We start from the raw sequence: 25,747 nt of genomic DNA, 5'->3' as shown, positions 1-25,747 counted from the left end.
CCCCTTGTTGGAGTGTTACCCAACATCCAACACTCTCTCACAACCTTCTCTGCTTGAAGTATTTAAACTGTACAGTGTCTCTCTAAAGAAGCAGTAGTTTCTGTCTGCACTACTCTCTGTAACCAAGTAGCCATGTTCCTTTTTTAACTTATTTGTTGTGAATTGGTTACGAATTGTATGTGCTCAAACAATAATGTAGTACTCTGTCATTTGAACCTTGCAACATTAGTATTTTATATCCTTCTGAGAAGGCAGTGGTCCCACCAACAGCACTCTGTATTTGATCCTATTGTCAAATTTAACTCAATCTTATTATTAAATTGCCAAGTAAAAGGTAGAAACAAACCATAGAAACAACCTTGGTATTATGCAAATAGTGCAATGCAAATATGATCACTGATTCCACTTCAATTCTGATTTGACTTTTCATGTTGACAAGTTTCCTTCAGTTGACAATTGCAAATGAGCAGAAAATGTCAGCGTTTGTATTCAAACATGAAAGCCTGACGTTCTCACTCTGCTGCGGTTTTCATTGTTTTGAATATTTCAGTCTAAACAACACAGAACCTCCATTGCCTAAGAAGAAAACGATAGAAAACATTTTACAACGATCAACGACTCTGTCCAACATGTGGGATTTTCTTTGGAGTTAAATGTTGGATTTAACGTTAGCACGGTAAAGATACTCGTTTTAAACAAAACCAGACGTTGGTGTAAAGCTCAGCTGGTCTGGCAGCGTCGATGAGGAGAAATCAAAGTTAACGTTTCGGAGACGGTGACCCTTCTTCACAAAATGCTGCCCGACCTGCTGAGTTTTTGTTCTGATTTATAGCATCCGCAGTTCTTTCGGTTTTTTTTTAAATAAGGTACTTGTTTTGTTTGGGAGTGGCAGTTGTAATAAATTTTCACCTTGATTCATTCTGACTTCTTCCCTGGACCTAGAAGTAACTCCTAAAAGAAGTGTGTGTGAATGCACACTGAACCGGTCCAGCTGAAATAAAAAAGTTTACGGTGAACTTTTATGTGGTTTCCTGCAGGAACCCGGAATTGAAATTGTAAAAATTTTCAAAAAAAAAACCAAAAACACGCCAAACCAAATGTATTGCTTTTGTTTGGGATGGGATGAGTGAATTCAAAGTAAACCTGTTTGACAAAAAAAAAGTCAGAATGCAAAGAAAGTCGTTGGTGCTGAGTTTACAGACAACTGAGTTTAGTCACATGGTGCACAAAGTTTGTTGTGAAGTTTTGCCTGAAGTCACTCAACAAAAAAAAGTTTAACAGAACAAACTCTGTAACTTCTTCCGCCAAACCACACCCAGAACTACTTCTGCACGAACACAGTAAGTTGTTTTTAAAAAACAAAATCAATGTAAAGCATCTTTTGCACTTTAGTTAAACATCAGAATCAATTTGCGAATTTGGTTTGCTATGGATGGAACAGAGTGCAGAGAGTAGAACTGAGAGACAGAGCGCGGGACGACTGGTCAGAGACCCAGACAGAAATTGAGACGCAAGGCTGAATGCAGACAGAAGCAGAAACTGAGGAAACGCAGAAAATCAAAGGGTATAATAGGGACAGTGCAACACTCCACATCAGACAAGGACGGGATAAACATAAACGGTTGTACCGGAGAGCATTGGTGATGGGAAACGTGGAAAATTGAACCAGATTGGCAGGAGATGAAAAGGATCCGACACAATTATAAAAGATTAATAATAGGTGCGATGTCTTAGCCCCGAAAAAAAAGCAGGTACTTAGGCAGCAATAAACCCAAGGAGCGATGGGTAGAAAGTCTGGCATTCGGAGACAGATATTCTGAAAAAAAAATAAGCAAGCAGGGGAAACCTGGAAGGGAACGGCATTAAGATGCAAATTAAAAGGTGCAGAGACCATCAGAATCAGGAGCAGACAAGGACTACCCCAGTGCAACTGCTGAGAGGGAATTTGAAGAAGAGAATCGAAGGGGATCGATAAGGATAGGCAGATTGAGATAATAAAAGTGGGGACCGCGAATCAGACAGAGGAACATGCAGCATGAGAGTTCTGAGAAATGCCCGACCGACTGTGGCTCGACAAACACCCGGAGGAATGAGAACAGATTCCGAGTCTTACGGTGTGGAAAGTGATGCTCTGACTCTGAACTGAATACATATACGCCGCCAGCTCTCCAAGGCTGACATCCCTCCAATTTGCAATTGCACAGGCCCCCAAAAGCTTTTTGCTGGGTGATTCGTTCAGATTTGACCGAGAAGGAAATAGACTACCTTTCTGTTTGAAAGCTATAAATCTCAGTTTAACCTTGAGCTGAATTGTCTGACACCTTTCGATCTTAAAGAAAAGTACTAGGATCTTGATTTTGTTAAAACAAAACTATTGTTTTAAAATGGTCATTTTATTTTTGCACCAACCACATGGATTAATGAATTAGATTTTCTAAAACAATTCCTGTGTGTACACACTTCTGTATTTTTATTACAAACAAAAACAGAAATTGCTGGAAAAGCTCAGCAGGTCTGGCAGCATCTGTGGAGAGAAATGAGAATTATTGTTTCAGCCGGTGACCCTCAGAACGCTCATCATTTTTATTGTTGATTGTAAAAGTTTGGAAGCAGCAAAGTTTCAAAGCTCTTTTTTCATTTTTCTTCTGATAGACTGCGGGTTGTGTTCATCAGGTGGGCTGTTGTTTCGGTTCTATTTCTCTCTTGTGTACAAAACATTGTTCCCGTCACAGCCGCGCTCAACTTGTTCAGAACTGGACTGAGGGAAGATCTGGCTGCTCTCGACTTTAGGCAGGCAGGTCGGGAAGCTGTGTAAGCATTATATTAACGTAAGAACCGTTCCCTCTCTTTTTTTTCCCGAGATCATACTGAGACCAGGTAGAAGCGCTTTCTCACCTCCGCAGCCACTGGAGGGCGTGATGTAAACAACTTGTGTCTCAAAGTAACAGATGGACAACAACTCTGGTGACTTTAAAAGTTGGATATACTCTCGAGAATGTAAGTGAATACACTTTTATGTTTCCGTTTTGGTTGAAAACACTGTGATCAATATTAAAATCGGAGCGGCCAGATTATTCATCTTCCAAGGAACTGACTGGAACAAAAACATCTGCTGTGACAGAAATGTCTGGAGAAACTTAGACTCGGCAGCATCCGTGGACATGGGCTCAAAACATTGACCCTGCTTTCTCTCCATAGATGCTGCCAGACTTGCTGAGTTTCGCCCAGCAATTTCTGTTTTTGGTTCAAATCTTCAGCATTTGCAGTCGTTTGTTTTCATTCCCACTGCAGTTGGACAGACCATCAGTAGAATGAAAACTCTTGATGATAAAGAATTGCTGACTTACTGAAATAAAGGATTGTTTAGAATTTTAAATGGGTGAACAGATGAGGAATACTAGGAGCAGTTTTTCAAGACATTAGAAACTAAGCTAATTGCAGGACGATCAAATAATGTGAAACCCCAGAATGGTGAATTGATGTTTTGTTGTTATAGAGTCATAGAGTCATAAATTTGTACAACATGGAAACAGACCCTCCAGTCCAACTCGTCAATGCCGATCAGCTATCTTAAATAAATCTAGACCCATTTGCAAGCATTTCGCTCATATCCCTCTAAACCTTTCCTATTCATGTACCCATCCCTGATGCCTTTTAAATATAATTGTACCAGCTTCCGCCATTTCCACTGGCAGCTCATTCCATATGTGCACCACTCTCTGTGTGAAAAAGTTGTCTCATTAGGTCCCTTTTAAATGTTTCCTGTCTCACCTTTAGCCTGTACCCTCTAGTTTTGAACTACCCTATCCTGGGGAAAAGACCGAGACTATTCATCTTATTGATGCTCTTCATGATTTTATAAACTTTTGCAAAGTTACCTCTCAGCCTGTGATGCTTTCGGAGCTCTGCTTAAAGTACCATTCCACAGGTTTTCCTCACAGAACTGTCGGCCTGTGGACATAAAATTCAACTCATATGTGGGATTGGAGAGGGGGTCATTTTATGAGATAAGGTTAGACTGGCTGAGCCTGTATCCATTGGATTTATCAGAATAATCTTTTAATTTATTTAGGAGATGTAGGCTTCAACAATAATAACCTGAACCTAATTTAGGATGCTGCTTTCTTGAACCATATGACCCATAATGCTGCTAAGGAGGGAATTCAAGGATTTGACCCAATGATACTGAAGGAATGGTAATATATTTCCTGGTCTGGGTGGTGAGTGGCTTGAAGGGGAACTTGCAGGTAGTAGTGGTTTTGGATGTAGGTTTGCTCACTGAGCTGGAACGTTTGTTTTCAGACATTTTGTCACCATGCTAGAGAATTCCTAGAAGCATGGCATTCCAACTGGAACTCTATCACTAAACACATTGACTTGGATGCCATTTACCACCACTGAGAAAAAGAACAGGAAATGACACCACCACAGAAAATGACATCACCCAACCAAGGAAACTTAAACACATACATAGAAAGTGGGCCATGCAACCAGTGCTTCATCTGAAGCCTCACTTATGTTGTTACCTAGTGTGGTGATGAAAACGTTTGAAAACGAACCTTCCATCTCAGTGAGTAAACCCATATCCAGAACCTCAACCTGAGCTACAAAATCTTCTCAAAACTTGCTAGCAGTGGTTTTCCCCTGCCCTTATCCTTGAGGTGGAAGTGGTAGTGGATTTGGAAGGTCTTTGATGAGTTTCTGTAGTGCATCTTACAAATGGCATCCTGCTGCTACTTAGCATCAGTTGTGGAGACAGTGGATGCTTAAGGGTGTCGTGCTAATCAAGCCGGTTGCTTTGCCCTGGATGGAGTCAAGCTTCTTGATTATTATTCAAGCTATACTCAGACATGTGGGAGTATACAATCACATTTTAGGCTTGTGTCAGGTAGATGATGGACAGGTTTTAGAGAGTTAGGTGGTGTGTTACTTCACTGCAGATCAGAAATAAAAGCAGATAATGCTCAATGCTAGAGATAGATATCTCACTACAACTGTGGAGATAGAAACAAAGTTAACATTTTGAGTCTAGTCACTATTCTTTGGAACTGAATGACACCTTTTATGCTGCTGACAAAGGAGAAGGAGCAGCGAATGGAACAACTAGTGAGGATGTCAAAGGAGGTGCTCGTGCTGGTAAGTTAAAGGTTGCAATATAAAATAAGTGTTATGGCTTGAATAGGAGAAAATTGGTCAGCTTTCCTGAGAGCAAATCCAACAAGTCATGGGGTGGGGAGGGATGATATAATCAAAATAGAGAACTGTGTTCATGTTTTAAAGCTTTTGAACTCAGTGTTGAATTCTAAGTGCTGAAGTGAAAAACAACATTGCATTTTCTCTTATGAAAGATGGCCATTACCTGTGACTTGTGACACAAATGCTAATTGCAACTTATCAGACCAAGTCTGGATATTACTTGTGTTTTACAGCATTTGGGCAGGGACCAATTCACTATCTGAGGAGTTGTGAATGATTGTGAACATTGTGCAATGAGTAAATATCCCCAACTTCTAACCTTACTATGGGGAATATCATTAATGAAAGAGCTGAAGATGCTTGGGTGTAGGACACTACTTTAACTGGAATTTAACTCTTTTTTTCCATGTTTGAACTGAGGATATAATGAAATCAGGAGCTGAGTGGCCCTGGCAGAACCAAACTAAGCATCAGTGAGCAGGTTATTGCTAAGCACATACTGCCTGATAATACTATTAATGATCTCTTCCATCACTTTATTGATGTCAAGTGTTGACCAGTAGTTGGCTAGTTTTGATTTGCCATTCTTTGGTATTAAGGACATACTTATGCAATTTTCCACACTGATAGGTGCCTGTATTGTAACTATACTGGAACAACTTAGCTAGGAGTATGGCATGTTCTGGAGCATGACTCATCAGTGTTATTGTTGTAAGGACTCATAGCCATTAGATTATCCAGTGACAGCTGTTTCTTGATATCACTTGGAGTGAATCAAATTGGCTGAAGACTGTCATTAATTATGCCAGAGATCTTTGGAAGAGTAGGATTCTGAGGGGCATTTACTAGGGTAAATGCTGAAGGGTTACTCCCTCTGATAGGAGAAACTCGAACTTGGGGACCTAGATTATAAATAAAGGGTCACCTATTAAAGGTGGAATTGAGAACAAACTTTTTACTTTCAGAGGTTTGAGAGTTTGCAGAACTCACTTTCCTAGAGAGCATTGAAGGTGAAATCATTGTCTATTTTTATAGATAGATTCAAATTTTATCATGGATAGGTGGGGATGTGTATTTGAGGGCACAGTCACATCTGCCTGAATGTATTAATTGTTGGAGAAAGTGAGGACTGCAGATGCTGGAGATCAGAGCTGAAAATGTGTTGCTGGAAAAGTGCAGCAGGTCAGGCAGCATCCAAGGAGCAGGAGAATCGACGTTTCGGGCATGAGCCCTTCTTTCCTGAAGAAGGGCTCATGCCCGAAACGTCGATTTTCCTGCTCCTTGGGTGCTGCCTGACCTGCTGTGCTTTTCCAGCAACACATTTTCAGCTCTGTATTAATTGTTGGGGCAGGCTCAATGGACCAAATGGCCTACTCCTACTCCTCACTCATGTTTCCATGTATGATTTGTCTTACACTGCTTTAGTTTTTTGTCAAATTGCAGCATACACTTTATACATTTAGTATTGGCACAAATTTTATGGTTTAATGTTTCTTACTAAGTTTCTTGAATGTTCAACCAATGGCTACAGCCGTCTGTTGGGAATAGACAGTAAGAAGTTATTTTTATCAATAAAGACATGGATAGCTGTATAAAGTGATTTATACCTCAGCTAACCTTGCATATTACAAGAATAACATACTTACATGGGAAAAGTTGAGATATTTTAACCCGAGGAAAGACAACAAAAATGAAATTCTGGATCCGGACAAGATGTGGGAAAAGTTTAATAAACTCATAGTACAGAAATGATCAATTCAAGGTGCAATTAAATCATGACAATATGGCCAAAGAGACTAGGTTCATAATGGTCAACTAATATCGGGAATCATAATCATTGTAAATCTTTGTGTGATTTGAGCCTGAGATAAGCCTAAGCTGATATTATTTTTTCTGTCATGTTTCCATGAAGACTAGCAAGATTTCTCATCATGTCATCGCATGATACTTCACTAACTATCTATCTCACCCTCATGTCCAATTCTAGCCTGATTCTACCACTAGTCATAGCTGGAATAACTTATCACTGATTGCATATCCTAGGAAAGACTAACATCCCTGATAAGCATGACATCTTTAAAATGTCATTACACACCAAGATAATTTATGGAAGTTAGCTCGCTGAGCTGGAAGGTTTGTTTTCAGCTGTGTCGTCACCATGACTAGGTAACGTCATCATGATAGCCCACAAACTTACCAACATACGTAAACAGTGACTAACGAACCTAAAAGATCCATTAGATACTACCAGCAAAACTGTCGTTTACAAAATACCATGCAAGAACTGTAAAAAACACTAAATGGACAAACAAACAGGAAACTTGCCACCAGGATACATGAACACCAACTAGCCACCAAAAGACATGACCCGCTATCACTGGTTTCCATACATACAGACAAAGAAGGACATCACTTTGACTGGGACAACACACACATCCTAGGACAGGTGAAACAAAGCCATGCACGAGAATTCTTAGAGGCATGGCATTCTAACCAGAACTCCATCAATAAAGACATCAACTTAGATCCTATCTACCATACCTTGAAAAGAAAACCAGAAATGACATCACCCACCTTAAGAAACCAAGACCTGTAAATAGAGGGGCGTAACTTACCACCAGTGTTTCACTGGACAGTCTCACTGATAATGTTACCAGATCATGGTCTGAAAATAACCTTCCAGCTCAGTGAGCTAACTTACATACTTATCATTAACCAAGATAAATGTCAAGCCGCCTACTTAGAAATGCTGCCCCTGCTCAGTGACCAACACAGAGTAATACATTGAAATTACATCGTGCACGCTGAACTTTTCTCATCCCTGCCCGACATCAACAAAGTTATTTTGCATCCAAGAACAAAAAAGCATAAAGAATAATGCAGACAGGAATAGACCCTTCAGCTCTCCACGCCTGCACCAACACATTTTGCTCTTCCATACTAAAACAGTCTTCACTTACAGGATCCGTATCTCTCTATTCTCTTCCTATTCATGTATTCATCCAGGTGCTCCTTGAATGCTGCTATTGTGCTGCTTTCACCACCTCTCTAGCAGTGTGTTCCAGGCACTCATCACCCTTTGTGTGAAAAACCTGCCTCCCACATCTGTTTTATCACCCCCCCCACCCCCACACACACACACGCACATCTTGAACCTATGTCTCTTAGTAATTCAATCCTCTACCCTAGGAAAAAGCCTCCTAATTTCCACTCTATCCATGCCATTCACAATCTTATAAACTTCTATCAGGTTGCTTCTCAACCTCCTGCATTCCAGTTGAAAATAAACCCAGTTAATCCAACCTTTCTTCATAGCTAAAATCTCCAATACCAGGCATCATCCTAGTAAACCCTTTCTGCACCCTCTTCAAAGCATCCACATCCTCTGGAGTGTGGTGATCAGAACTGTGTCCAATATTCTAAGTGCGGCCTAACTCAAGTTCTATAAAGCTGCAGCATAACTTGTCTATTCACTAGTGTATTTCATAATTTGCACAGTGCAGTTGCAGAGGGAATAGACTCTGTGTTCCATACCCTGAGAAATGATACATGAACTATGTTAATTGTGGATAGAACCACCACTTTACAAGGTGATACCATCTACTTCTCTAAGTTGTCTCTGAGCACTCTTCAAGGACTGATGACAAGGTAGATATTGTTGTTGACCAGCATATGATCCCTAAATATTTGTGCACTGTGTGCATTTCATATTTACTATGATATGATTACAAATGAAAAGTACTTGCATTCTGCAACTACTTGATTGAAACATTTCTCCCTTCACTGGTCTCCCATCCAGCTGAAGCGAAAATCCACAACAATCCTCACAACAGCTGTGCTGCACCAAGGGAGGCTGTGTAAGCGCACTAAGCTATGCTGAGGTACCCGTAAGACGGGCATTAATAGAAAGGGGAATAGTTCATTTCTGTTTGCATAGCTAAATCTGTATTGTGTGAAAATATATTTGTGGATGATTTTTGTTACACACTGTTTCGGTTGAGCCCATGACTCATGTTTTCCATGCGTATTTCAGTGTTGGAGGAGAATCATGAGACATGCATTCAAGGAATGGTCTCTAGTTCTCCATGGAGGACAGACTGCCTCAGAATGAAAGAATCATGGCTATTGTCTGGTTGTATACCAACTCCACTTTCATAGAATGGTAGCCTTTCTAGTTCTTATGGTGGAGTTTTCTGCTTCCTTGATTGACATAATATGAATGACAAGAATCTTCATGTTGAAAGAAAAGATTTCCTCTTTTCCACTTAAGTTTGAAACAGCAAATTCAGAATTCCCACCAAGCAGGGAATACCTTATTTCTATGCATTTTATTTAATTATTAGCCAAACTTGTACTGTTTCTAAATCAGAAATTGCCGGACAAACCCGACATATCTGGCATCATCTGTGGAGAGAAAACAGAGTTAACATTTGAGTCCAATGACTCTAACGGTTCTGAAGAAAGGTCACTGGATTCAAAATGTCAACCCCGTTTTCTCCCAATAGATACTGCCAGACCTGCTGAGTTTCTGCAGCAATTTCTATTTTTATTTGTTTGACATCCCAGTACCTGCAATTCTTTGTTTTGTTACATTGTTGCCAATTCTAAGCTACTTTCAATGTTCCTCTCTTTAATTGAGAAACTAGCTGGCATCACTTCCCAGATGGAAGTCAGAGCAGTTACCTTGAGACAGCAGCTTGCTACTTGCTTCTCTGGGCCTTTATTCAACTCCATGTTCATTGTAATGCCTTGACATGCTCTCCAGCCACTACACTCATCGAAACAAGTTGGAAAGCTTCATTCCGATTCTTGGATCAACGCACACCTCACTTTAACCCTTCAGGTCTTCACTTTATGACATACATGCTTCTGTCAGATCATTCTGTGTGCATGATCACATACATCCACATGGGATGCATTTTATGGCTCTTAGTTTTATTACTTATTGTTCACTCACTTTTCAGAGGCTGCTAACCTATGTGACTTATATTGTTAAGTTTTCTATCTGTGATGCAGGACCACAGGAGTGAAAGACAGGTACTGGCTTGCAACCTCTGAAGTGGTCTGCAACTGGGGTTTAAATATGGCACCAGTGGTGTGAATGTCAGAAGTCCGAGCTGTGGCGAGTCCATCTGGCTCTTCTGTTTCATGATGCTGTGAGATGGGTGCAGATATGTTGTTTGCATAATTAATGCAATGAAGAGCAACAGTGGGAAAAGTCACTGTTGCACCATGGTGGATCAGCCGTCATAAATCTCACACTGTGTCAAAAATGGGAAAATTAAGCCTTATATGTTGCTTCATGTACAATATCTGGAATCTGTCTATTCTACAAAAACATATGCCTGTCATCCTGGTTCCCACTGCCGAGTGAAAAATCTGAATTCCATGATATTTTGGTTTGTCTCCAATAAAATAATTGGATTGCACAGCCTCTTTCTGTCCCACCCTTATCTGCCACCCATCGAATTGACCGTGATGTCTGCCTAATCAAAATTCAGTCCCATTGTGTTGCTGAATTATTAACTTGTTACTTTTTAATGCAGGGAAAATGAGAAAGAAGAATTCTAAAAGATTTGGATGTAAATTCTCAAAAACATTTAAAGGAGAGCAAGACTGACCCGAAGTTTGTGGAACCAGAAAATGAGACAAATTGCAAGGTAAATTAATGCTTTTTAAATCTTGACTGTTCATGTTTGAAATAAAAATACTGGTATTACTCAATGATGAAGAAAATAGATGATTTATAAAAGTGCATGACTTGAGGCTTGAGCCACTAACATTTTGCTGAAAATATTATGAAATAAACATTAATAATCACAATAACCTGGTCTATCGTTAACTCCCACCGTGCTGCCAGAAATGTAATACAGTGGGATTTTCACGCCCATTTCCTGAAAGTGAGCCCATTGAGGCTGAGACCAGTTTTGTGGTGCATGCCTAAAGGTGAAGGGTGACGGTAGTGGGTCAGGAGAGGGACTAGCGGTGGGGTGCTTGGTATCTGCACCAGCGACTTTCCTCAAGCTAAAAGTAATGGCAGTGCGCGATGAAAAGAATTACATTTTCAGTGTTTTAAAAATTTACAGATGTTAGGAGTAGGTGTGGAGGTGTACCGTACGGCTCTTCCAGCTTCCCCAGTAGGGACCTTTACTTCAAATTCATTTTCACACACAATCCCAAGATCTGACTCTAGTCAAAGTGACACTTCAAACTTTAATACCCTTTGCCTTCATTCTTAGCAGTATATGATGACATGATTATATCTCAGGTTGTGATGACAGGAAATAAATTGAATGGTCTAATCCTATAATTTCTGATCCATTTAAACAACCTTGCTTATATTTGAGCAGATATATTGCATTCTTGACATAATGAAACACTGAAGAAATTAGTTCAAATCCCACTCTGACAGCTGGCAGATTTTAAGTTCAGTAAGTAAATTGGGAATTCAAAACTCATGGTCATCATGAAACCTTTTTCAATTGTCATGAAAAACACATCCGCTTCACTGATATATTTCAAGAAAAGAGATCTGCCAACCTTACCTGGAGTGATCTATATATGAGTCGAGAGTGTGGTGCTGGAAAAGCACAGCAGGTCAGGCAGTGTCCAAAGAGCAGGAAAATCGACTTTTCAGGTGAAAGCCCTTCAACAGGAATGTTCCTGCTCCTTGGATGCTGCCTGACCTGCTGTGCTTTTCAAGCACCGCACTCTAATCTCCAGCATCTGTAGTCCTCACTTTTGCCTATCTAATGTATATATGACACCAGGCTCAAAGTAATGTGGTTGACTCATAAATGACCTCTGAAATGAACCAGCAATGCACTCAGCTATATCTAAAAGCTTCAAAGTTGTAAAGGAATAAAACTGGACAAATCACCTGGCACCAACTGGGCACAAAATGTTACAGTGAGAAACTCAACCCTTCTGGCTCTGTGAATTTCATCTTACTAACTTCAAGGGACTTGTGCCAAAATTGGGAAGGCTTTCCCAAGGTATATCCCAAGGCTTTCCCAAGCCGGGGCTCATCAGCTCCCACCACTTTTCCTTTCTTTCTTTTTTTTTCTATTTTATTCTGGCTATTGAGGGAATGCAGTGTAGGTTCACGAGGTCAATTCCTGGAATGGCAGGATTACCTTACACTGAAAGACTGGAGCAACTGGGCTTGTATACCCTTGAGTTTAGAAGACTGAGAGGGGATCTGATTGAGACATATAAGATTATTAAAGGATTGGACACTCTGGAGGCAGGAAACATGTTTCCGCTGAGAGGTGAGTGCCGTACCAGAGGACACAGCTTAAAAATACAGGGTAGACCATTTAGGACAGAGATGAGGAGAAACTTCTTCACCCAGAGAGTGGTGGCTGTGTGGAATACTCTGCCCCAGAGGGCAGTGGAGGCCCAGTCTCTGGATTCATTTAAGAAAGAATTGGATAGAGCTCTCAAGGATTGTGGAATCAAGGGTTATGGAGATAAGGCAGGAACAGGATACTGATTAAGGATGATCAGCCATGATCATATTGAATGGTGGTGCAGGCTCAAGGGCTGAATGGCCTACTCCTGCACCTATTGTCTGTTGTCTATTGTTTCCTACAAACTAGTGAAGCAACAGTCTATCATTGTGAGATACTCAGATATATCTTGCAGACAATACTCCAAACATCACCATCATCACCGTTCACTATATAATGTCCCACCAGGACAGATCCAAAGAATTATCAGCAAAGTACTATGCAGTTAGAAATGCGTTGCCCTAGAAATCCTCAACATTAAGTCCTGACTAAATGTCATGGCATCAGGTCACACATGGACAGGGAAATTACCACCATCCACCTCAGTACTCTTCTGTGTTAAACACCAATTGGAAGAAGCTCTGATGGTGGTGTTATGTCTGTAGTTGGGTGTTTGTTGCCTTTTTCAGGTAGCAGATCAGGTGACCTGGAGGCAGGAGCAAAGGGAGGAAGTCTAAGACTGACTGTGGAGCTGAAAGGAGGTGCAATAAAGTATGCCCCATTTAAGCCCCATCTACTTCATCAAGATGGCAGTGGAGTAGGGGTTCCTGAGCCGGGGCTCATCAGCTCCCACCGCTTTTCTTTTCTTTTTTTCTCTCTTATTGTTTCCTTCTCTTTTCCTTTACTTAAACCTCTTGTCCTGAGCTTGGAAGGCATTGGTGGTGATGAGGGTTCCCAGCGCGAACCGTTTGGTGGCGATCAGTGAGCTCTGAGCACATTCCAATGAGCTCTTATTACCTTTTCCGGGATTAACATGAGACCTGACATCAGAATTGGTAACTGCTACATGAGCGAAAGTGACATTCGTGAGGTAGGCCCAGTGGCAAAAGAAGGCTTTTGAGGATCAGCAACTTTGTTGTTGGTCGAGTCCCATACTGGGAGTGTCAAAACAGTGACAGGAGTGCATCACATCTACACCAAAGTGGGCCCGAGAGGAGAGATGAACTCTGATAATGGTGGGACCGGTGCAGGCAGCAGCGAGGCAGTGGTGGAGGAGAATCAGCCCAGCAATGAAAGGTGACACCTAAAGAGTGACAACTTGAACATTGATTGTGTCCAGCGTAGATGATGACGAGGCGGTGGAGGAGGGAGGGTGGTACAGATGTCATTGATGATGAGCTGGCTCAGGACTTTTGGACTCCCTTTAAGCTAGATCTTTTTTTCCGCATCTTCTTAAGCTGTTCAAAACTAATAACCTGACCTAACCAGATCATGTTGACAGTGGAAAAGCCTTTCACAGTAATTTACTGGTTTTTTCATCATTCGTCATTCATGTACTATTCATGGTTCTAGTGAACCATAAACATAATAATTGGTGACAAGAATGGGATCAGGACACAAACCGCGTGCAAATGCAGATTTTGTTTGTCGAAGGAAGGATGTCACCTAGACTACGAAAATGGCGCGGGATTGTGGAGGTAATGTCATGGCAAGCAGTGATGAGGGGACTCAGGCCACAGCTGACTGCTGAAGAAGGGAGTACTCAGCCAGGATTTATGGAAGTCATTGTGAAGAGAGAAGTATTCACCCAGGATTTACGGAAATCGTTGTGAAGAGCGAGTGCGCAGCCAGAATTTACCAAAACTGGTTGGCACGGTGGCTCAGTGATTAGCACTGCTGCTTCATAGTTCCAGGGACCCAGGTTTGATTCCACCCTCAGGTGTTTGAGTATGTGGAGTTTGCTCTTTCCCCCGGGTCTGCGTGGGTTTCTTCCGGGTGCTCAGGTTTCCTCCCACAGTCGAAAGGATTAGCCAGGCTAAATTGCTTATAGTGTCTAGCAATGTACTTGCTAGATGAGTTAGTGATAGAAAATGCGGGGTTACGGGAATAGGGTGGGTAGGGTTGGGATGCTCTTGGGTGGGTTGGACTCAATGAATGGCTGAATGGCCTGCTTCCACACTGTAGGGATTCAATGATTCTATCACAAACAAAAACAGAAGTTACTGGAAAATCTCAGCAGGTCTGGCAGTACCTGTGAAGAGAAATCGAAGCTAATGTTTCGTGTCCGGTGACCCTTCCTCAGAACTTCTGATTTTGTTTCTGATTTACAGCATCCGCAGTTCTTTCAGTGTTTATACAATGATTCTGTGTTGTGAAGAGTGAATACTTAGTCAGGAGCTTAACAAATTCATCACGGAGAGCAGTCATGAGGGACTCGGGCTGTTGTCGATGCCAGGGCAGGATGATACACTAACACACTCAGTGAGAGATCAGCTAATGTGGACAGTGTTCACTGAGGGGGCTTGGAATGTGAATGGCTACTTGATTCGATTGGTGGGAAAACAAAATGTAGCTGATTTGGAGTGATGGGAGCATTTGACGAAGGGAATGCATGTTGAAAACTGTATACCAAACATTTTGATGCATATTTAATCATGAATAAAGTAGCTGAAGACATAATGATACCGATTTTCTTGAATACAGTTGGGAACAAGGCCTGCACAATTCTAAGGAATCTGTTGCAACCAAAGAAACCCACGGAGAAGACATAACAAGAACTATGTGAAGTGTTGGGAGTTATTTTGCTTCAAGGCCACAAATGATTGAGGAATGTTCCTGTTTTTATAAATAGGGACATCATGAATCACAGTCCATTATCCAATTTGTGACTGCCTTGAAGAGGTTAGCAGTAAATCAAATTCAGAGGGTCCTCCAAGATACCTTGTGGGACTATTTGGCGAGTGGCCTTCAACACAAACCCATACAACTGAAGCTACTAACAGTGATGTGGACAGAGTCATTTGTCTCTGAGTTAGGTATGGCCATACCCAGGTAGGCGATAACAGCAGGATCACAGTACAATGACAGCCTAAGAGAGAGACGTATCTACAGAACAACAGGAGTTTTCAGAAGTCTTGGAGACTGAACTAGAAAAGGTTTCTGAGACAAGGAGATGGTCTTTGAGGGATCACCATCCCCCTCAAAGACTGAAAAATTGATAATGTTGAAAAGTATTATTTTCTTTTTCCAAGTGTTTTTTTGTAAGTATTCCTGACGTTGCAAGAATGTTAGCTAAAATGCTTGTGTAATAGTTGTAATTGTTGGATATATTGATAAGGGGAGTATGGAAGTAAAGGTGTTATGTTTGTAGCTGGGAGTGCTACCTCTTTAAGAGAGTGGATCAGGTGTCTCGGAGGCAAAAGCTGAACAGGCAATCTAAGACCAACTACGGAGCTGAGACAACACACGATACAACATTCCCTGTTCAAGTTTACCATCCATCTAACTCGTGTTCTATTTATGGTCCTAGTGAACCACAAATGTAATAGATGGCAAAGGTGTAGAAGGTACTCTGAGTGGGGGTTTCAATATGTCTCTTTAAGAGTGGCTCAGTAACAGCACTATTGACTGCTGGCTGTGTTCCAAAGGACAAAGCTACAAGACTGGGTTGTAGCAGGGAGGGAACCAACAAGAGGGAAAAGTCTACTTAGTCTCGTCCTCAACGATTGATCTTGCTTTAACAGTATAATATCCTATCTTCACAGTGATGATACTCTCCTGCTGTTTCTGTGACACGACCAGCATGAAAAACAAGATAGATTTTGAATTGGGCTAGCAACTCAAAACTGGGCATCCCTGAGGCTCAGTGGATCATCCACGACAGAAGAATGTTTGTGGTGGGTGGTGTACATTCTTGACTAGGATTTAAATATAGGAGATATGATCAAAAAGTTCAAGATGGCATGAAATTTATTATTCATGGTAAATAGTGAGGAGGACAGCATAAAGCTCAGGAGGATATCAATGGACTGTCAGATGGGCAGAGCTATGTTAAATTGAATTCATCTTGGAAAGTGTGAAGTAATGCACTTTAGGAGAGCTAACAAGGCAGGAGATTGCATTATTAATAGTAGGACCCAAGAAAGTACTAAAGATCAGAGGGATCTTGGTGTGCATATCCACAGATCCCCAAAGGTAATAGGTCAGATGGATAAAATGGTTAAGACGACTACTATGGAGTGCCTATATTCATCAAGACATGTAATACAACAGTATGAAGTTATGATGCAACTTTGTATTATTAGGCCACAACTGGAGGATTGCATGCAACTCTGGTCACCACATTGTAGGGTTGCACCTGAGAGGACTCAATGAATTACTAATCTAATGTATTGCTATGGATAGGGGAAAGAGAGGACTGCAGATGCTGGAGATCAGAGTCGAGAGTATGGTGCTGGAAAAGCACAGCAGATCAGGCAGCATCCAAGGAGCAAATGAATCAACATTTCATCAGAAATGATGAAGGGCTTATTCCCAAAGCATTGATTCTGCTGCTCCTCGGATGCTATCTGACCTGCTGTGCTTTTCCAGCACCATACTCTTAATACTACGGATACAAATAGAGTCATAGAGTCAAACAGATGTACAGCATGGAAATAGACCTTACGGTCCAACTCGTCCATGCCGACCAGATATCCCAACCCAATCTAGTCCCCATCTGCCAGCACCCAGCCCATATCCCTCCAAACCCTTCCTATTCATATACCTATCCAAATGCCTTTTGAATGCTGCAGTTGTACCAGCCTCCACCACTTCTTCTGGCAGCTCATTCCATACGCGTCCCACCATCTGTGTGAAAAAGTTGCCCCATAGGTCTCTTTTATATCTTTCCCCTCTCACCCTAAACCTATGCCCTCTAGTTCTGGACTCACCAACCCCAGGGAAAAGACTTGTCTATTTATCCTATCCATGCCCCTCATAATTTTGTAAACCTTTATAAGGTCACCCCTCAACCTCCGACGCTCCAGGGAAAACAGCCCCAGCCTGTTCAGCCTCTCCCTATAGCTCAAATCCTCCAACCCTGGCAACATCCTTGTAAATCTTTTCTGAACCCTTTCAAGTTTCACAGCATCTTTCCGATAGGAAGGAGACCAGAATTGCACGCAATATTCCAACAGTGGCCTAACCAATGTCCTGTACAGCCGCAACATGACCTCCCAACTCCTGTGCTCAATACTCTGACCAATAAAAGAAAGCATACCAAATGCTTTTTTCACTATCCTATCTATCTGCGACTCCACTTTCAAGGAGCTATGAACCTGCACTCCAAGGTCTCTTTGTTCAGCAACACACCCTAGAACCTTACTATTACATGTATAGATTTGTTTTCCCAAAATGCAGCACCTCTCATTTATCTGAATTAAACTCCATCTGCCACTTCTCAGCCCATTGGCCCATCTGGTCAAGATCCTGTTGTAATCTGAGGTAATCTTCTTCACTGTCCACGACACCTCCAATTTTGGTGTCATCTACAAACTTACTAACTGTACCTCTTATGCTCACATCCAAATCATTTATGTAAATGACAAAAAGTAGTGGACCCAGCACCGATCTTTGTGGCACTCCACTGGTCACAGGCCTCCAGTCTGAAAAACAACCCTCCACCATCACTCTCTGTCTTCTACCTTTGACCCAGTTCTGCATCCAAACGGCTAGTTCTCCCTGTATTCCGTGAGGTCTAACCTTGCTAACCAGTCTCCCATGGGGAACCTTGTGAAACGCCTTACTAAAGTCCATATAGATCACATTTACCGCTCTGCCCTCATCGATCCGCTTTGTTGCTTCTTCAAAAAACTCAATCAAGTTTGTGAGATATGATTTCCCAAACACAAAGCCATGTTGACTATCCCTAATGAGTCCTTGCCTTTCCAAATACATGTAAAATGTTTAAACTGTTGCGGCAGATTGGAGAAGGCTCTTGAGGGAGTGACTAGTGCTCAGGGACACAGTTTTTGATAAAGAGATCTCCCAGTTAAGATGGAAATGAGGAGAATTTCTTTCTGTTAGAAGGTGTCAGTCTATGAAACAGTGTGTTTTCCCAGGTTGGTGCCTAGGCTGGAGGATCTGAGCTATGAGGATAAATTGCTGGGTTTGTTGGAAGTGTAAAGGTTGAGCAACACCTGATTGAGGTATATACGATTATGAAGGGCATATATAGAGTAGTTAGGAAGCTACTTTTTTGATTAGTAGAGGAGCCAAAACCAAGGTAAGAGGTAAAAGATAAAAGCATAGTTGAGGGAAGTTTTCATGCAGAGGGTGGAGAGAGTCTGTAACTCACTGACTAAAAGAGTGGTTGAGACAGAAGCCCTCATAAAATCTCAATAGACATAATAAAGTGCAAAGCCGGATTTCCTTGGTCAGGCTTGGGATTTTGATATGTGTCTCCAAGATGAGATCATTTTGGGCTCACTTTGCAATTTTAGGTGGGGCAAATGGTTAGTAGTTAACTTGACAGGTCAAGGTGGATGAGGTGAAATGCTTGGTAGAGTTGAAAACAGTAACACTAAAATAACCTATGAATTTGGAGGGACATTAAGAGATAAATTCAGCGGATCATAGCAATTGGAAAGTACACCATAAGGGGAACTGAGACAATTACAGTAATGTTGGAATATACCTATTAATGGTGCTATGGGGAATGTGGCAAACAATATCAAATTAAGACAGATGGATACAGTCAGTCTAGTAAAGGGAGTTTTATATCAGCAAAAGGAGAAAACTATAATTTAGAGAACATTGTATTGAAGGAACAGCTGTTTGGGGAGGATACAGGGTGCAATGAAGGATAAAGTAAGGCAAAATTAAAAATCACACAATGCCAGGTTATAATTCAACAGGTTTATTTGAAAATACAAGCTTTCAGAGTGCTGACCCTTCATCAGGTCACTAGCTATCTGACAAAGGAGCAGCGCTCTGAAAGCTTGTACTTTCAAATAAACCTGTTGGACTATAACTTGGTGTTGTGTGCGTTTTAACTTTGTCCACCCTAGCCCAACACTAGCACCTCCACATCAAAATAAGGCAAGACAGATGAGAAGAGAAGAAAAAGGTGAGAGATCATGGCCAAGAAAATGACAGCAATGGAATAGAGCTAATGGTTCTTGGCAGCTGCCACATGCATCAGCAAGATCATTCAGATTGCAATATTAACATTCAGGTGCCAGAGATAGAATAAGTCCATTCACTAGAATCATTAGATCGATGAATGGAGTCACCAGTTGATTTAACAATTTTGTGCTAGGAACTTGCTGGTTGGAAGCAGGGCCTTTCAAAAAAATTCATGAAGTCATGGTGGTGTAGTGAGAATGTCACTCAACTAAGAATCCAATATAATGAAAACTGAAAGAACTGCAGATGTTGGAATTCAGGAACGAAAACAGAAATTGCTAGAACAGCTCAGCAGGTCTTGCCGCATCTGTGGAGAGAAATCGGAGTTAATGTTTCAGGTCCAGTGACCAGTCTATTCAGAGGAAGGGTAACTGGACCTGAAACGTTAACTCGGATTTCTCTCCACAGATCATGCCAGACCCACTAAACCTTTCCAGCAATTTCTATTTTTGAATCAAAATTAATGCTCTAGGTACAAATGTTTAAATTTATTGGCACCAGATTGGAGGAGGTTCACTTGACTGATTCCTGGAATGGATGGGGTTAGTATGAGAAAAGGTTGGACATACATTCAGTAGAGTTTAGAAGAATGGGAGGTGATCTTACTGAAACATATGAAATCCTGAGGAGGCTTGACAAGGTGAATACGTTTTCCTCAACAGCAATGGAGGATTGAATATTTAAAAGGCTGAGTTAGAAAGATCTTGATTAACAAGGTAGCCAAAAGGTATTGGGGGTAGGCAGGAAGTTGGAGTTGAGCTCATATTGCAATCAAGAATGATCTCATTGAGTGGTGGAGCATGTTCAGGAGGCTGAATGGTGTATTACTGCTCCTAATTCATATCTTTTAAATTGACTAATTAATTATTAAAACCTATAACTTAAAAATAGTCTTAATAGTGGCAGTATGAAACTATAGAAACAATCCTGTTTACAGCATGTAGGTAGGAAGAGAGATGGGGATTTAAGGCAGAAATTCAGGGAGCTAGGGTGGAAGCTTGGACAAACAGAGTTGTTATCTCTGGTTTGTTGCTTGTGCCACGTGCTAGCGAGGCAAGGAATAGGGAAAGAGAGGAGTTGAACATGTGGCTACAGGGATGGTGCAGCAGGGAGGGTTTTGGATTCCTGGATAATTGGGGTTCTTTCTGGGGAACGTGGAACTTCTACAAACAGGATGGTCTTCACCTGAACCAGAGAGTTACCAGTATGCTGGGGGTAGAGGAGTGGGGGGGGGGGGGGTCGAATTTGCTAATGGGTTTAAACTAGTTCAGCAGGGGGATGGGAACCGAATTTGTAGTTCGCGTATAGAGGTGATTGAGAGTAGGGAGGTCCGAAATAAGGTTTCAGGATCGCAAGAGGGCACTGGCTAGCAAGACGTTGGTTGAAGTCTGTCTATGTCAATGCCAGGAGTATCCAGAATAAGGTGGATCAACTTGCAGCATGGGTCAGTGCCTGGGATTTCAATGTTGTGACCATTTCAGAGACATGGGGAGAGCGGGGACAGGAAAGGTTATTGCAGATTCCGGGATTTAGATGTTTCAGTAAGAACAGAGAAGGTGGTAAAAGAGGTGAGGGTGTGGCATTGTTAGTCAAGGACAGTATTACGGCTACAGAAAGGACGTTTGAGGACTCGTCAACTGAGGTAGTATGGGCTAAGATTAGAAACAGGAAAAGAGAGAGGAGTTTTATATAACCTCCAATTAGTTCCAGAGATGTACAGAAAAGGATATCAAAGATGATTCTTGATAGGAGCGAGAGTGACAGTGTAGTTGTTATCGGGGACTTCAAATATTGACTGGGAATACTATAGTTCAAGTACTTTAGATAGGTCAGTTTTTGTCCATTGTATGTAGGAGGGTTTTCTGACACAGTATGTAGACAGGCCAACAAAGGACAAGGCCGCATTAAATTCAGTACTGGGTAATAAACCCGGCCAGGTGTTAGATTTGGAGGGAAGTGAGCACTTTGGTTATAGTGACCACAATTCAGTTATGTTTGTTTTAATAATGGAAAGGGATAGGTATACATCAGAGGGTAAGAGATACAGCTGGGAGAAAGATAATTAAATTATGATGTGATTAGACAAGTTTTCAGATGCATAGGATGGGGAAGGAAACTGCAGGGGGTGGGCACAACAGAAATATGGAGATTATTCAAGGAACAATTACTGTGTGTCATTGATAAGTATGTGTCTGTCAGGCAGAGAGTACGTGGTCCAACAAGGGTGCCATGGTTTACTAAGGAAGTTGAATCTCCTGTCAAGAAGAAGAAGAAGAAGAAGGCTTATGTTAGGATGAGATGTGAAGGCTCAGTTAGGGAGATTGAGAGTGACAAGGTAGTCAGTAAAGACCTAAGGAGAGAGCTAAGACACATGAGGGGGGAACATGAGAAGTTGTTGGCGGATAGGATCAGGGAAAATTCTAAAGCTTTCTATAGGTATATAAGGGATAAAAGAATGACTAGAATAAGATTAGGGCCAATCAAGGACAGTGGTGGGAAGTTATGTGTAGAGTCAAAGGAGATAGGAGAAGCATTACATGAATATTTTTCATCAGTATTCATACTGGAAAAAAAGTGCTGCTGAGGAGAATACTGAGAAACAGGCTACTAGACTAGATGGGATTGAGTTCTCAAAGGTGTTAGAAATTCCAAAAAGTGTGAAAATAGGTAAATCTCCTGGGCTGAATGGGATTTATCCGAGAGTTCTCTGGGAAGCCAGGGAGGACATTGCTGAGCCTTTGGCTTTGATCTTTATGTTCTCATTGTCTACAGGAATAGTACCAGAAGACTGGAGGATAGCAAATGTTGTCCCCTTTTCAAGAAGGGTAGTAGAGAGAACCCTGGAAGCTATAGACCAGTGAGCCTTACTTCCGTTGTGGGTAAGTGTTAGAAAAGGTTATAAGAGATAGGATTTATTATCATCTAGAGAGTAATAAGTTGATTAGGGATAGTCAACACGGTTTTGTGAGGGGTAGGTCATTGCCTCACAAACCTTACTGAGTTCTTTGAGAAGGTGACCAAACAGGTGGATGAGGGTAAAGCCATTAACGTGGTGGATATGGATTTCAGTAAAACATTTGGTAAGGTTGCCTATGGTAGGCTACTGCACAAAATATGGAGGCATGGGATTGAGGACAATTTAGCAGTTTGGATCAGAAATTGGCTCGCTGAAAGAAGACAGAGGGTGGTGTTTGATGGGAAATGTTCATCTTGGAGTTCAGTTACTAGTGGTGTACTGCAAGTATCTGTTTTGGGTCCACTGCTGTTTGTCATTTTTATAAATGACCTGGACGAGGGCTTGGAAGAATGGGTTAGTAAATTTGCAGATGACACTAATGTTAGTTGTGGATACTAAGCTGTAGATAGTGCCAAAAGATGTTGTGGGTTACAGAGGGGCATAAATAAGCTACAGAGCTGGGCTGAGAGGTGGCAAATGGAATTTAATGCAGAAAAGTGTGAGGTGATTCACTTTGGAAGGAGTAACAGGGTAGTGTACTGGGCAAATGGTAAAATTCTTGGTAGTGTAGATGAGCAAGGAGATCTCGGTGTCCATGTACATAGATCCCTCAAAGTTGCCACCCAGGTCTAGAGGGCTGTTAAGAAGTGTGTTAGCTTTTAGTGGTAGAGGGATCAAGTTTCGGAACAATGAGGTCATGCTGCAGCTGTACAAAACTCTGATGTGGCTGCAGTTGGAGTATTGCACACAGTTCTGTCATCACATTGTAGGAAGTTTGTGGAAGCTTTGGAAAGGATTCAGAGGAGATTTACAAGGATGTTGTCACGTATGAAGGGAAGGTCTTATGAGGAAAGGTTGAGGGGCCTGAGGCAGTTTTCGTTGGAGAGAAGAAGGTTGAGAAGTGACTTAATTGAGATGTATAAGATAATCAGTGGGTTAGATTGGATAGACAGTAAGAGCCTTTTTCCTAGGATGATGATGGCTAGCACAAGGAGCATAGCTTCAAATTGAGGGATGATGTATATAGGACAGATGTCAGAGGTAGTTTCTTTACTCAGAGAGTAATAAGTGTGGAACTTACTGCCTGCAACAGTTGCAGACTTGCCTACTTTACGGGCATTTCAATGGTCATTGAATAGGCATATGGATGAGTATACGGAATAATGTAGGTTAGATGGGTTTCAGATTGGTTTCACAGGACAGCACAACATGGAGGGCTGAAGGGCCTGTACTGCACTGTAATATTCTATGTTCTATGTCCTGCATGGAAGGAATTAAATCATCGTAAGTGGTTTAGCCTTTTTATGACTCCAGATCCACAGCAATTAACTTTGTTTTGACTCCTAACTGCCTTCTGAAATAGCCTCACAAACCATTGGTTATAGCAAACCTTACAGAAAAGTTAAAAAGGAATAGGATTTAATAGGCCACCATCATAAAGAATGAGTTCAGAAACAAATATGGCATAACCAGCCCTGTCAATCATTAAAAGTGATACTAACATGTGGAACTTTGCCAAAATTAGAAGTACCATCTCTGAGCTTTACATTGTCATACTCACCAAATAACATCTTAAAGTCACTGACCTGAGCACCACAATTCATCTTCCTGGATGCACTCTGTTGGTGGGACAAACAGGGAAAGAGGTGCCACAGTGCTGTACAGTTGCGAGGGACTTGCCTGGGTTGCACTCGATATCATGTAGTCTTATGGAATTAAGTCTGAAATGGGCTGGACAAATCCCTATATAAAAACAGAATGCTGGAAAAATTCAACTTGTGTGGCAGCATTGGTGGAGTGATAAACAGAGTAAACATTCTGAGTGTGATATGACTCTTCATTGGAAAACGTCCAACTGATTCCCATCTACTTGCGGTTCACACAAGTCACAAAATATTACTGCCTAAAATGGAACGCTATTTGGAACAAGCACCGATGATGGCAAATGATTTCAACAAGGTCACCCAGGTGGACATCATAAAATATGAGATCTCTGATTGGGACTGTTAATCTGGACCAGTTAAGGACAGCTCTGACTGACATATAAAAAGAGGAGTGTCAAACATTCTGACCCTCTGAAAGCTGATTCTGAGAGAGTTGAACTAGTGTCAAGGACATTCCACATGTAAATAAAGGGTGACTTTGTGACAGGATACCAGGCCTCTGTGGAGTTATTTCAGCAAGAGTACAGAATCAACTCTGGGAGTGGGACTGAAATATCCATAAACCAGATACAGGTAGTTCTTCTATAACACAATGGTTGCATTTTTGGCAACCGTGTGTTATAGCAAAATCATGCTTTAGAAACAAGACTGAGAGTATTGGTGCTATAATTGGGTTACAGCCAACAACCTTTTAAAAGTTTGCACTTAAGAAACAATGTCCCCAATTCGCCAATTGTGTTACAGCAACTCGCGTTAAGGAAACAGACATTATTGCAGAACAACCTGTCGCTTCATTCGAATCACTATTGGCTGAGTCCTGAAAGACATGTCAGTGCTGAAGAAAGGTCACGGGATTCGAGATGTTAACTCTGTTTTCGCGCTACAGATGCTGCAGACCTGCTGAGTTTTTCCAGCAATGTCTGTTAGTATTTGTTTCCCATCTTAAGCATTTTGAGTACTTTGCTTTATTGTAGACATTTCTGCTATACTGAGTCTGCGGCAGGTGGTGAGGAATGCAACAAGAGGGAAAAATCTACTGGATCATGTCTTTGTCAATCTACCTATTGTTAGTACATCTATCCATGACAAATACTATTAATATAGAGTCCTTGTGAATACAAAGTCTCATCTACGCACTGAGCAAGAGTGGCAGTTAGAGTGACTGCTCTTGATATCAAGCCAGAATTTCATCAAATTTGGCATCAAGTGCTCCAGCAAAATTGAAATCAATGAGAATCATGGGTAGAATTCTCAATTGGTTAGAAATGTAATCAGCACAAAAGAAGATGTGTTTGTTGGAGGCTAAATAAATCAGTGCCAGAACATTGTGCAGGAGTTTCTCAGGATCATATCCTAGGTCCAACAACCTTCAAAGGCTTCATCAGTGATCTTCCTTCAATCATAAGGTCATAAGCAGAGATTGCACGTGCACACACTGATGAGAAACCAGGGGAAAGTAAGGACGACAGATGCTGAAGATCAGAGTTGAGAGTATGGTACTAGAAAAGCACAGCAGGTCAGGCAGCATCCAA

The 25,747-nt window shown here is 41.5% G+C and overlaps 1 protein-coding gene across 1 annotated transcript in view; it reads left to right on the top strand.

The window, feature by feature from the left end:
• Positions 1-2,786: 2,786 nt before the first annotated feature.
• The window catches only part of st18 (ST18 C2H2C-type zinc finger transcription factor), a 427,076-nt gene continuing 404,115 nt past the window's right edge, over positions 2,787-25,747 (top strand). Inside the window, exons 1-2 of the mRNA XM_072570512.1 lie at positions 2,787-2,997; positions 10,743-10,856. The gene's annotated coding sequence lies outside the window, so the exon portion shown is untranslated. The remainder of the gene's footprint in view (positions 2,998-10,742; positions 10,857-25,747) is intronic.

This window comes from Chiloscyllium punctatum, chromosome 5 (genome assembly GCF_047496795.1).
Source record: "Chiloscyllium punctatum isolate Juve2018m chromosome 5, sChiPun1.3, whole genome shotgun sequence".
Lineage (NCBI taxonomy): Eukaryota > Metazoa > Chordata > Chondrichthyes > Orectolobiformes > Hemiscylliidae > Chiloscyllium > Chiloscyllium punctatum.
This window is presented reverse-complemented; position numbering and strand designations above follow the sequence as displayed.